Source organism: Gossypium hirsutum, chromosome A10 (assembly GCF_007990345.1).
Source record: "Gossypium hirsutum isolate 1008001.06 chromosome A10, Gossypium_hirsutum_v2.1, whole genome shotgun sequence".
NCBI lineage: Eukaryota > Viridiplantae > Streptophyta > Magnoliopsida > Malvales > Malvaceae > Gossypium > Gossypium hirsutum.
Window position 1 is genome coordinate 41,863,480 of NC_053433.1, and position 12,730 is coordinate 41,876,209.

General features: G+C 38.4%; 1 non-coding gene across 1 annotated transcript; it reads right to left on the reverse strand.

Moving 5' to 3' along the window:
• Window positions 1-2,755: 2,755 nt before the first annotated feature.
• On the reverse strand, window positions 2,756-2,862 carry LOC121209204 (small nucleolar RNA R71). The gene has a single exon (XR_005904321.1). It is a non-coding gene; the product is annotated as a small nucleolar RNA R71 (small nucleolar RNA).
• Window positions 2,863-12,730: the final 9,868 nt, after the last annotated feature.

Sequence of the window (12,730 nt, forward strand, 5' to 3'; positions counted from 1 at the left end):
CAATACCTACTATCGCGTAATTAACACTTAACTGGAATTGCTAAGTACAAAAAGAAAAAAAAAATTCAAGATTTTAGGATTTTTGGGTTTCGGGGTTTTTAGGGCATTACAACTCTACCCCATAAAAGAAATTTCTTCCTCGAAATTTTACCTGATTCAAACAGTCAAGGATATTGATGTCGCATCACTTCCTCAGGTTCCCAAGTAGCCTCCTCAGCCTTGTGATTCTGCCAAAGCACTTTGACTAATAGAACGGACTTCCTTCTCAGTTCTTTAACATCTTGACCAATTATTTGTATGGGCTCTTCCTTGAAAGTTAGGTCTGGTGTGACCTCGATTTCTTCAACCGCCATGACATGTGAAGGATCAGAGTGATACCGTCTTAGCATGGAAACATGAAACACGTCATGGATCTGGCTTAGTTCAGGAGGTAACTCCAGCTGGTAAGCGACTAGCCCAATCCGCCTTACAACATGATATGGCCCAATGAACCTTGGGCTTAGCTTCCCCTGTCGTCCAAAACTTAATACCATTTTCTAGGAGAGACCTAAAGAAAAACTAAGTCTCCCACTTCATGCTCTATCTCTCGTCGTTTAAGGTCAGCATACGACTTCTACCTATCTGAGGCCTCCTTTAACCCATCCTAAATCAATTTTACCTTATCCTCAGTATCGGCTACTAACTCAGGGCCCAAAACCCTTTGTTCACCCAACTCCGTCGAACATGTTGGAGATTGACACCTTCGTCCATACAGTGCTTCGTATGGAGCCATCCCAATGCTTGCTTGCTAGCTATTATTGTACACGAATTCGACTAATGGTAAATAGTCCTCCCAGCTACCTCGAAAGTTAATAACGCATCCCCTTAACATATCTTCCAATATTTGGATCACCCTTTCCGACTGTCCATCAGTTTGAGGGTGGAAAGCCGTACTGAAGTTCAACTGATAAACTGTAATTTATACATATTTTTACCCAATGTTAAAAGCATTTTATGGATGATTTTTCATTAGAATTGGTGAATTCGATGCTCCAAATGCTTTAATTTCATGTTTTATACTTAGGAGAGCATAGGAGAGCAAAAGAAATGAGAAACGGGCCAAAAACAGAGAAAATGGGCCAAAGTACGAACTCAACACGGCCTAGACTTCCACACACAGGCATCCCACACGCCTGTGCCATTCTAACAGGCTCGAGCACGGCCTAAAGTAATCGCACACGGACGTGTCACACGGGTATGTCCCTGCCGAGCCCAAGTTGAGTCCAATTTGGAAAAGGCTAATTTTGAGGGCTCATAGGCATTCCAAAGCCTATAAATACACCCTAGAAGAGGAGAAAATGGGGACGCACAGAATAGGGAGTAAGGAATTACTCCAAGAAAGCCAATTGATTCATCTCTGAAGCCGGATTCATCATCAAGACTGAAGATCTCTCCTCAATTCCCCTTCAGGAGTTTTGGGTTTTCTTTATGTTTTGTATTCTTTATTATTCTAAATTGTTTTCTTATTTAGTTATAAACTAAATCCCCTAAATACCTAAGGGGAATGAAACCTAAGACGAATCTTGTTATTATTTTCTGAATTGTATGATAAATATTTAACTTGTTCTTAATTATATGTTCTTAATTTTTGTTTTGATATCCTAGGATACTGATTCAAGATAAGCTCTTATTCAGAGGAGGAATAGACCCTGTCTAAGATACATTTATCATAATTAAGCGGAGTTGATTGCGTGCCTAGACATAGGGTGACAAGATTTTGCCAGATTAGGGTGAAACCTAATAAAGGGATCCATAGATTGAGTTAATGCAACCCTAGAATGTTAATTAGAGAAAAGTCTCAGTTATTCAATCTAGGGATTAGACATTATTAGTCTTGAATAGAGATAATAACATAACTTAGGGATCTCTAAGGAACAAGTTAAATGAATAAATCGTCCGATTTGGAGCCAGAATAACAAGTACAGTCTAGGTGGATTTTTCCTTAGGTATTGTCTTCATTCAATCAATTTTTCCAAAAGCAATTCTCTAATTCCATTCTCTATGCGTTCTTAGTTTAGATAATTAGTTAATTAAAACAAAAACCTTTTTATTCTTAGGCTAGATAATAAAAAGACAGTCATTACTAGAACTTTTAGTTCCTTTGGGTTCGACAATCCGGTCTTGCTAAAACTATACTACTGTTCGATAGGTACACTTGCCTACATCGTGATAATAGTTAGTTTCAAGAATGATTAATTATAAATATTTAAAATCTATCACGAAATAACATGATCAAGTTTTTGGCGCCATTGTCGGGGAACTAGGATCTTAGGAACGCTCATTTTTTATTACTTTATCCATTTGTTTTTCTTGCAATTTAATTTTATATTATTATTATTATTACTTACTTATTTACTTTTTCCTTCTCTTGGCAGGTTTTTATAGTTAGACCTACTGTAGCGTAGTTAGACCTACTGTAGCTGCAAATACTTTTGAATTAAAACCTAACACTATTCAAATGATACAACAATTTGTTCAGTTTGATGGTTTGCAGGATAAAGATCCCAACGCTCATTTAGCCAACTTCTTAGAACTATGCGATACATTTAAAATTAATGGCGTTTCTGATGATGCCATACGTCTTCAGTTGTTTCCCTTTTCATTGAGGAACAAAGCTAAACAGTGGTTGAACTCGTTACCACGAGGGTCAATTACTACTTGGGAACAAATAACCGAAAAATTTTTACTAAAATATTTTTTGCCGACTAAAATGGCTAAATTACGTAATGATATCTCTTCTTTTGTGCAGATGGATTTAGAAACACTCTACGATGCATGGGAGAGATACAAAGACCTTTTGAGAAGATGTCCCCACCATGGGTTACCGCTTTGGCTCTAAGGACAAGCATTTCACAATGGTCTGAATCCCTCGACTCGGCAAATGGTTGACGCAGCTGCTGGCAGAACCATCAACAATAAAACACCAGAAGATGCCTATGAGTTTATAGAGGAGATGTCACTAAATAACTATTAGTGGCAAGTCATGAGGACAAAACCAACGAAAACAACCGGCGTTTACAACGTCAATTCGGTTACCATGCTCTTTAATCAGGTAGAACTCTTAAATAAAAAGATTGATGGTTTTCTTAATTCTTCACAGGTTCACCCAGTAATGCAGTCTGAAATAAGTGGAGGTGGAACAAACCATTCAGAATACCAACCCATGGCTCCAACATGGATAACGAGCACTTAAACTACATGGGTAAGAATCCCCAACCTCGAAACAATCCATATAGTTACACTTATAATGCAGGTTGGAGGAACCAGCCCAATTTCTCATAGGGCTGTCAAGGAAATCAAAGACCACAACATCCTCCGGGCTACCAACAACCACCCTACCAATAGGAAAAAAAGCCAAACCTTGAAGAGATGCTCTCAAAGTTTATATCAGTGTCAGAAACCCGTTTTCAGAACATCAAGACAGCACTTAAAAATCAACAAGCGTCGATCCAAGGGCTCAAAACTCAGATAGGCCAACTTTCCAAACTAATCTCCGAACAACCTCAAGGTAGTTTGCCAAGTAATACCGAACCTAACCCAAGGGAACAACTAAACGCAATTAATATTCAAGATGACAAAGGAATCATTGAGCCTGAACTAGAATCAAGGCAAGAAAATGTGGTAAGCAAAGGTCAAGGTGAGGTAGATCAAAATACAAACAAACCAATGACTATCGAATATAAACCTCGTGTGCCATACCCCAACGCGACAAGGAAGGACCGCTCAGATGAACAATTTGGTAAATTCCTTAAACTCTTAAAAAAATTACATATTAACTTACAGTGTATTGAAGCTCTATCGCAGATGCCAAACACTATGAAATTTTTAAAGGAACTTTTAGCAAATAAGAGAAAGTTGGACGAGGCATCGCATGTGGAGGTGAATGCAGATTGCTTGGCCATTCTCCAAAATAAACTACCCAACAAACTAAAAGACCGAGGGAGCTTTACTATTCCTTGCTTAATTGGTAGTTTAGATGTTAATCATGTATTAGTTGATCTAAGGGTTAGTATCAACGTCATGCCTTACAAAATGTTTAAGCAACTAGGTCTCAGGAAACCCAAACAAACTAGGATGAGCATTCAATTACTAGATAAAACTATAAGATTCCCTAAACGTATTATTGAAGATGTGTTAGCTAAAATCGATAAATTTATATTTTCCGTTGACTTTATTGTTCTAGACATAGAAGAGGATAGCAACACTCCCTTAATTCTAGGAAGGCCCTTTTTAGCAACTGCTAAAACCATATTTGATGCTGGCACAGGTGAACTCACACTCCGGGTAGGAGACAAAACAATCACCCTTCAAGCTCGCAATTCTGGCAACACATCAGTAATTGAAAGTGATCATTTAAACCATTCTACTAAAACTAACAATATGGTGTAACCTACTTTGCAAAAAATGAGGCTGAAGGAAGCACACGAGTCATTCTCAAGCACTAGTAGAGGACCTGTTCATGAAGATCGAAGATTACAAATCGATGAACTCAATGAATGCCGGACACACAAACTAAGAACACCCGACAAACTGAAACTACGCCAAAACGAGCCTGATACCTCTTTAAATCAACTTAAAGTTGGTAATAAAGTCTTATTAGATGCTGCAGATCCCCACATTTTCAATACCACACCAAATAAGGAAATCCCTCTTATGGTACTCAGTATTTTTCCATTCGGTATGGTGAAGGTGAGTCATCCCAAGTTCGACACTTTTAAGGTAAACAACACCCGATTAAAACCTTATTTTGATGAGATTGATAACAGGAATGAGGAGTATAAACTCCTCAAACCACCATGACCATTCACTGGAGAGGTAAGTTGAGCTTAGACTATTAATAAGCGCTTCTCGGGAGGCAACCCGAGCATTAACAATATTAATTTCTTTAAATTTTGGTATTTAACTCCTAACTTACTAATAGAAATCTTAAATACAGGTGTTTCCTCAGAGACACAGCCAAGCACACGGGCACGCTTAAGGCCGTGTGAAAACAGGGCAAAAGATTTCTCCAACATAGGCTACGATTAAACGCCACGGTCATGCGATATGGCCATGGTCGAGCCTGCCAAAACAACACGGGCGTGTGACACGCCCGTGTGGAAGAACCATGGTCGAGCTTGCCAAAATAGCTCGGGTGTTCGATACGCCCATATGGAACACCTATGGTCAAACCTGATAAATTAATATGGGCGTGGGGCTTGCACACACGGGCATGGGAGAAGCGAACGAAGCTAGACACAGTCGTGCGACACAACCGTGTAAACCCACAAGCTCAAGGAACACGGGTGTGTACTAAATGTCAGACGCGCCCAAATTTGAAATTCACGAATCACATGGGCTAAAATTGGGGAACACGGGTGTGTGCCATGGACTCGTACCCCAAAATCTATAAATATCCTGCACTATTCACTTTCTTCCCCATTCAAAAAACCCTAACCCCAGCCGCTGCAACTCCACACGGCCTCCCTATCACACCCGTGCGCCGCCTCCAACTTCGTTTTAATGCTCAATCCCTCTCCCTTATCGTTTGTTCACTCCTTTCACTTCTATTTTACTTATTACTAATGCTTATTATTAGCATAATCTTCATTGCTTTTGAATTATTTTTCATTTTACTCATTATTTTATCATTTAGTTTGCATTCTTAGGTTAGTTATTATACATTGCGTGTTAAATCATGTTATTAGGGAAACCTCATACCCATGACTTTACCATGCTCATTCTCATGATATTTTTATGCCAATGTCTATCATTTAATTTGCATTTTTCAATCATGTTGTTAGAAAAGCCTCACTCTTTGTTCCTACACATATCGTTACTACGCCCATTTTCATACAATGATATGGTCACAAAATTATTATATTAGTTATGTTTGGTTGTGGCTGAAATTCTGCTTTTTATTTGAAAATTGTATTCCCTTTACTTTGACCACTCATCAAGATGACTTGATGATTCTAAATGCAGGTACCATGTCATCTTCACGTGGTAAAAAGACTGTCGCACCTGCCTCGAAGAAGAGGAAGGGGGCATCATCTTTCGCGGGTCCAACCACGAATATTCGTCACCCTCTCTTGCAGTTACCCCGAGGGCCCCAAAAAGAGATTTTCCAAATCTTTCGGGCCCAACCCTTAATTGCGAGCCGCTGTATCAATTAGGCTACCGTAGAACAAGTTCAAATGGCTAATGCGATTCGAGCCCTCCTAGCCACCGACCTTTGGGAGCTGTTCTTTGGGATTATCGAGCCGACGTATCTCGAGTTCACGATGGAACTATGCTTAACGTTCCATCTTCAGACTGTAATGACAAATTACGATGATCCCAGAACGGTCCAATTTCGCCTAGTTGGGTTAGTCTGCCAACTAAGCGTCCCAGAGTTCGGTGCTGCACTAGGCTTATATACGGAGGAGTTCAAGGAGGAAAATGAACTACATGCTCTCACTCGCCACATCCCTCGAAGTGCTGGCACACTTTGGCCCCTGGCGTAGCCTCCTAAAATCCTAGCCGCTCCAAGGCATCAGTTCTCCCACCATCCCTGAGGTACCTATGCGCCATTTTGGATCACACGATCATAGGGAGGTGAGAGGGCACAGGCGTCGTCAACACTTACGACGCCTACTTCTTATGGTGTATGTTGCAAGGGCACGTAATCAACCTTACCTATTTCATTGCCCTTGCGATTTAGCACCAGATGGAGCAGCATCAGAAGGGGGTCATCTCCATTGGCTCCTACGTGACTCGACTGGTTCGACACTTCGGGCTCCTCAACACCGCGACCCAAGAATTATCCCTCACCCTCATCGGCCAGATGTCTCCACAAGGCATCTCGAGCATGCTTAGCATGAGGATGATCGAAAGGCGCCAAGGAACTTACCCTCCCCAGTATCGTCTCACCCAATCTACTGAGGAGGAAGCCTACGAGGACATTCCTGATGATGTCCCCCCATAGCATGAGGACACACCGACCCAGCCACCACCACCCTCTTGTCCAATTCATGCGGCGACTTCATATGCTGACATCTCTGAACGCCTCAACCGATTCGAGTAGTAGTGTTTTCCACGATTTGACAATGTTGATGCTACTCTACAGTAGATTTTTTAGCACCTCCACATCTCATCGCCAGCCCCACCTTGCGAACCATCCAGCAATGAAAATGTTTAAAAATATTTATTTATTATTTTATTATTTTAATTTTTATTGAAACTACTTTTATTTTTATTAGATTTTAGAAATTTTATTTTTTAAGTATTAATTTCGGTTATTTCTTTTTGAGTAATTATTCTTTTGGTGTAGGACTTAAGGACTAATGAACCTCTACGACTGCCGGAGTATCCTCCTCCACTCTTGAACCGATTACTCTCCGAAACTCTAGTTCGAGGAATTCATCATACAGGAAGTTTCACTTCTCTCCCTATCTTATTTTTATATTCTATAATACCTATCTTTGTACATTGAGGGCAATGTACATCTTAAGTGTGGGGGGGCAGTCATGTCATTATCAGAAAAATCCCTGAATGATTACCTTGTTCTCTTGAAAAGCTCTCATATCATATTTAGGATAAATTTTAATTGATTTATGATTTTGATTTATATATCATGAATTAAAACATAGGGATTTATTCATTGATTGTTTAAACTTTAAGGCATTAGAGAATCAAGCATGATAAGTTGATTTTTAAGAATTTAAAATTATAGGTTGTTTCCCCAAGTCTGGGTATTACTTTGAATTAGAATTCACGAGTCTAAACATCAAAAAGCCATAATTTTTTTTGTGATTTTTTAGCCTTTTGAGCATCTATTAATCCTTTCATGCTCACTTTTATTATTGCTTTGAGTGCGTCAGTATTGAACTGTTATTCTAGAACTTGCTTGATTATGCATGTCGAGACCACACCATTTGATTTGATATATCAAAATGATTAAGGAACTTAGGATTAACCTACTCATGCCATGAAAAGCCTACCTCCACGATTAACCCCTAGTAAACCCCCCTGAGCCTAACAAGCCATTCCTTTTATTAACCTCAATATTAACCCTTAACCCATTATTGTTGAAATTTTTTAAATTAATTTGATTCCTATTTTTGTTGAGAATTGAGTTGAAGAAATTGCTTAGCTATGTCTTGTTTGTAATAAGTTAGTCTATAAATATTTTAACTTGTTCTTAAAAAACAAAAAAACTATGTATACTTACTTGTAATTTCATATTTTGAAAAGAAGCTCCGTTGTACGCAAGTGAAGATTAACTCTTTTTCTAGTTAGGCAATTTTTCAATTCAATCTCGATTCTAACCCTTTCTTTCAGCTTGCAACCACACCCCCCAACCAAGCCTCACTACAACCCTCTAAAGACCTTTTGATTGATGTATCTTCTTAAACTATAGTGGTGGAGATTTGATTTCATACAAGCTTATGGTAATGACTTTTCATTGTTGACTATTGAGTGCTTCATTTATTGTCCTTAAACATCTCGATTGATTTGAGTGAATCTTCAGTAAGGATGTGAAACTCTGTGATATTTTGAATCAAAGGCAATTACTCAGATGAGGAGAGACACCTCTGTTTGCATGATTAAATACTCAACTCAGAATGTTTGAAACTTTTATGTTCTTTTAGTTGAAATTCTCAATGTATGATTACTTATAGATTAATTTGAGATATTATCGATAGAAATTATAAGTTAAGAAGAATTTATTTTGATTATGAGTTAAGAACTTTGCTTGAGGACAAGCAAATGCTTAAGTGTGGGGGTATTTGATAAACCCTAATTTATACATATTTTTACCCCATGTTTAAAGCATTTTATGGATGATTTTCCATTAGAATTGGTGAATTCAATGCTCCTAATGCTTTAATTTCATGTTTTATACTTAGGAAAGCATAGGAGAGCGAAAGGAACGAGAAACAGGCCGAAAACGGAGAAACTAGGCCAAAGTACAAACTCAACACGGCCTAGACTTCCTCACACAGGCATCCCACACGCTCGTACCATTCTAACAGGCTCGAGCATGGCCTGAAGTAATTGAACAGGGGTGTGTCACACGAGCGTGTCCTTGCCGAGCCCAAGTTGAGTCCAATTCAGAAATGGCTAATTTTGAGGGCTCATAGGCATTCCAAAGCCTATAAATACACCCTAAAAGAGGAGAAAATGGGGACACATAGAATAGGAAGTAAGGAATTACTCCAAGGAAGCCAATTGATTCATCTCAAAAGCCAGATTCATCATCAAGACTGAAGATCTCTCCTCAATTCCCCTTCAGGAGTTTTAGGTTTTCTTTATGTTTTGTATTCTTTATTACTCTGAGTTGTTTTCTTATTTAGTTATGAACTAAATCCCCTAAATACCTAAGGTGAATGAAACCTAAGACAAATCTTGTTATTATTTTCTGAATTGTATGATAAATATTTAACTTGTTCTTAATTATGTGTTCTTAATACTTGTTTTGATATCCCAAGATACTGATTCAAGATAAGCTCTTATTCATAGGAGGAATAGACCCTGTATAAGAGTACATTTATCATAATTAAGCGGAGTTGATTGTGCGCCTGGACATAGGGTGACAAGATTTTGCCGGATTAGGGTGAAACCTAATAAGTGGATCCGTAGATTGAGTTAATGCAACCCTAGAGTGTTAATTAGAGAAAAGTCTCGGTTATTCAATCTAGGGATTAGACGTTATTAGTCTTGAATAGGGATAATAACATAACTTAGGGATCTCTATGGAACAAGTTAAATGAATAAATCGTCTGATTCAGAGCCAGAATAACAAGTACAGTATAGGTGGATTTTTCCTTAGGTATTGTCTTCATTCAATCAATTTTTCCAAAAGCAATTCTCCAATTCCATTTTCTGTGCGTTCTTAGTTTAGATAATCAGTTAATTAAACCAAAAACCTCTTTATTCTTAGGCTAGATAATAAAAAGACAGTCATTACTAGTACTTTTAGTTCCTTTGGGTTCGACAATCCAGTCTTCCTAAAACTATACTACTATTCAATAGGTACACTTGCTACATCGCGATAATAGTTTGTAACACCCCGAACCCGAGACCGACACCGGAGTCGAACACGAGGTGTTAACAGACTTTAAACCCCTTATAAAAAAATATTTCTCAGACACTGCCAATCTGTGTACTAGTCGCTTTAAAAATCATATCTTGAGTTTCACAACTTGAAAATCAGTTTCGTGATTTTTCCCTGAAACTAGACTCATATTCCCATCTACATATTTTTTCTAGAATTTTTGGTCGGGCAAATTGGTACAGTTTATTAGTCAAAGTCTCCCATGTTACAGGGATCGACTACACTGACCTTTGCGCAATACGACTTGGATATCTCCCTGCACAGAGCTTCAATACTGATGCCGTTTGTTTCTATAGAAACTAGACTCAGAGAGGAATCTATACATATATGGTATGACTTCTAATTATCTCTGGTTAATTTATAATGAATTTCCAAAGTCGGAACAGGGAATCCAGAAACCGTTCTGGCCCTGTCTCACGAGAACCTGAATATCTCTTAACATACTGTCCGTATGATTGTTTTGTTACTTTCCTATGAAAATAGATTCATCAAGGTTCGTTTACATAATTTATTCACTATTTAATTCCATTCCTACTATTTTTAGTGAATTTCCAAATCTACATCACTGCTGCTGTCAGCATCTGCCTTTAAGGTAGACTTTACCTATTTCATAGTTTCCATGATTCAACTAGCCCTTTTTGCATAAGTAGCACAATTTATGATAGTGATTAACCATTCCCATGGCCAATCCTTGTCAAGCCTATCCACACCTCTCAATAACCATATCCATACCAAATGATTATAACATTACACTCAAACATATATAAGCCATTTTCGCATGGCTAACCAAAATTATACAAGTCCAAAGGGTACATGACCCACAACAAACGGGTAGTCCTATACATGCCATTTCGAAGTTCAACCAAAATTGTACCAAAAGGGGGGCTTTGATAGTGTGGGCGACTTTGACTTCAAGATCCCGAGTCCGATAGCTGGAGAACCAAATCTATAAAACAGAGGAGCAATGAAACGGAGTAAGCAATTTATGCTTAGTAAGTTTTGAGCAAGGAATTCCAGCACAACAAAAGTATAGCATTCATATAGCTAAACGGATAATTTCATATGCACAAATTTTCGATATCATACTTGCTTCACATTACCAACCCTTATGTACATACACAAAAGATCAACTTAGCCAAAGGCCGGTAGCTCGTTTATCAACTGAGCGAATACTTATTTGTAAGGGCTCAACTAAATTCAAGCACATACGAAACATACCTCAATGTTGGGATGTTTCTAGAGTATTAACTGAAATTTTTACAGCAAGATCATTCATTCCCAAATCACGTACCTTCGGAATTTAACCGGATATAGCTCCTCGTTCAAATGCCTTTGGGACATAGCCCGGTTATAGTAACTCGCACAAATGCCTTCGGGACTTAACCCGGATTTAGTAACTCGCACAAATGCCTTCGGGCTTAGCCCGGAATTAGTATCTCGCACAAATGCCTTCGGATCTTAGTCCGGATATGGTCACTTAGCACAAAGCCTTCGGGACTTAGCCCGGACATCATTCAAATAACCATTAACATTTAACAATAAATCATGGCACATTCGTATTTCATTTTCGTTAGCAAAACTCAAACACAAGACACTTATCATTCTTGTAATTTCGGCTCAATAGCCACACACAAAGAGCATGATTTTGATTTGCTTAAAACATGATCTAATCAAATCTTAATTTAAGCTCTCTTACTCAAGAACTTACCTCGGATGTTGTCGAACGATTCCGATGGCTATTCGACCACTTTTTCCTTCCCTTTATCGGATTTAGTTCCCCTTTGCTCTTGAGCTTAATTAAACAAATAAATTGATTTAATCATTTGAGCATCGAAAAGAGGAACACAAGGCACTTAGCCCATATTTATACATTAGACATTAAAGTCACATATGTACGGAATCATGAATCAAACTCAACATTTTAGCTAATTTTCCCCCTTGGCCGAATTTTCTAAGCCAAGACAAAAGCATCAATATGCTTGCCTCCAACCGAATACATGCAACACCAAATCTTCTTCCTATGGCCGAATATGCATGTCTATGTTGGGGCCGATTATATCCTTAATACTTCCTACAAGTATGGTTACTTGTATTGATTATAAATATCATCTTGTTTCAAGTTCAAAACTTGGCTAATACACACATATATACACTAGTAAAGCATCCTCTCCCTTTCCATCAATTTAACACATGCATTGCTCATTAACATACAAAAGTTATATTCGGCCTTAGCACACAACTTGCTAGCCGATTCTTCCCCATCTAGCAACCAATGCACATATGTGCTCACTAAAAAATGCTAAAAAGGAGATTCAAGAATCATCAATCCACCATCACATGCATCATTAACAAGCTTCATATTTAGCATGCAATGGCATTAACACAAAATCCACCTAGGCCGAATATCATCCCCATGACATAGCAAGGATTTGAACCATGGGCTAATTAGAACTCAAGCTAGCAACTAAAAACATGCATGAATCTCATGGCACAACCTCAAACATACCTTAATCTAGATATAAGTATGGCCAAACCTCCTCCTAATCCTCTTCCAAATCAAACATGAAGCAAGAACTCCTTCCTCCTTCCTTAGAATTTTCGGCCAAATGAAGA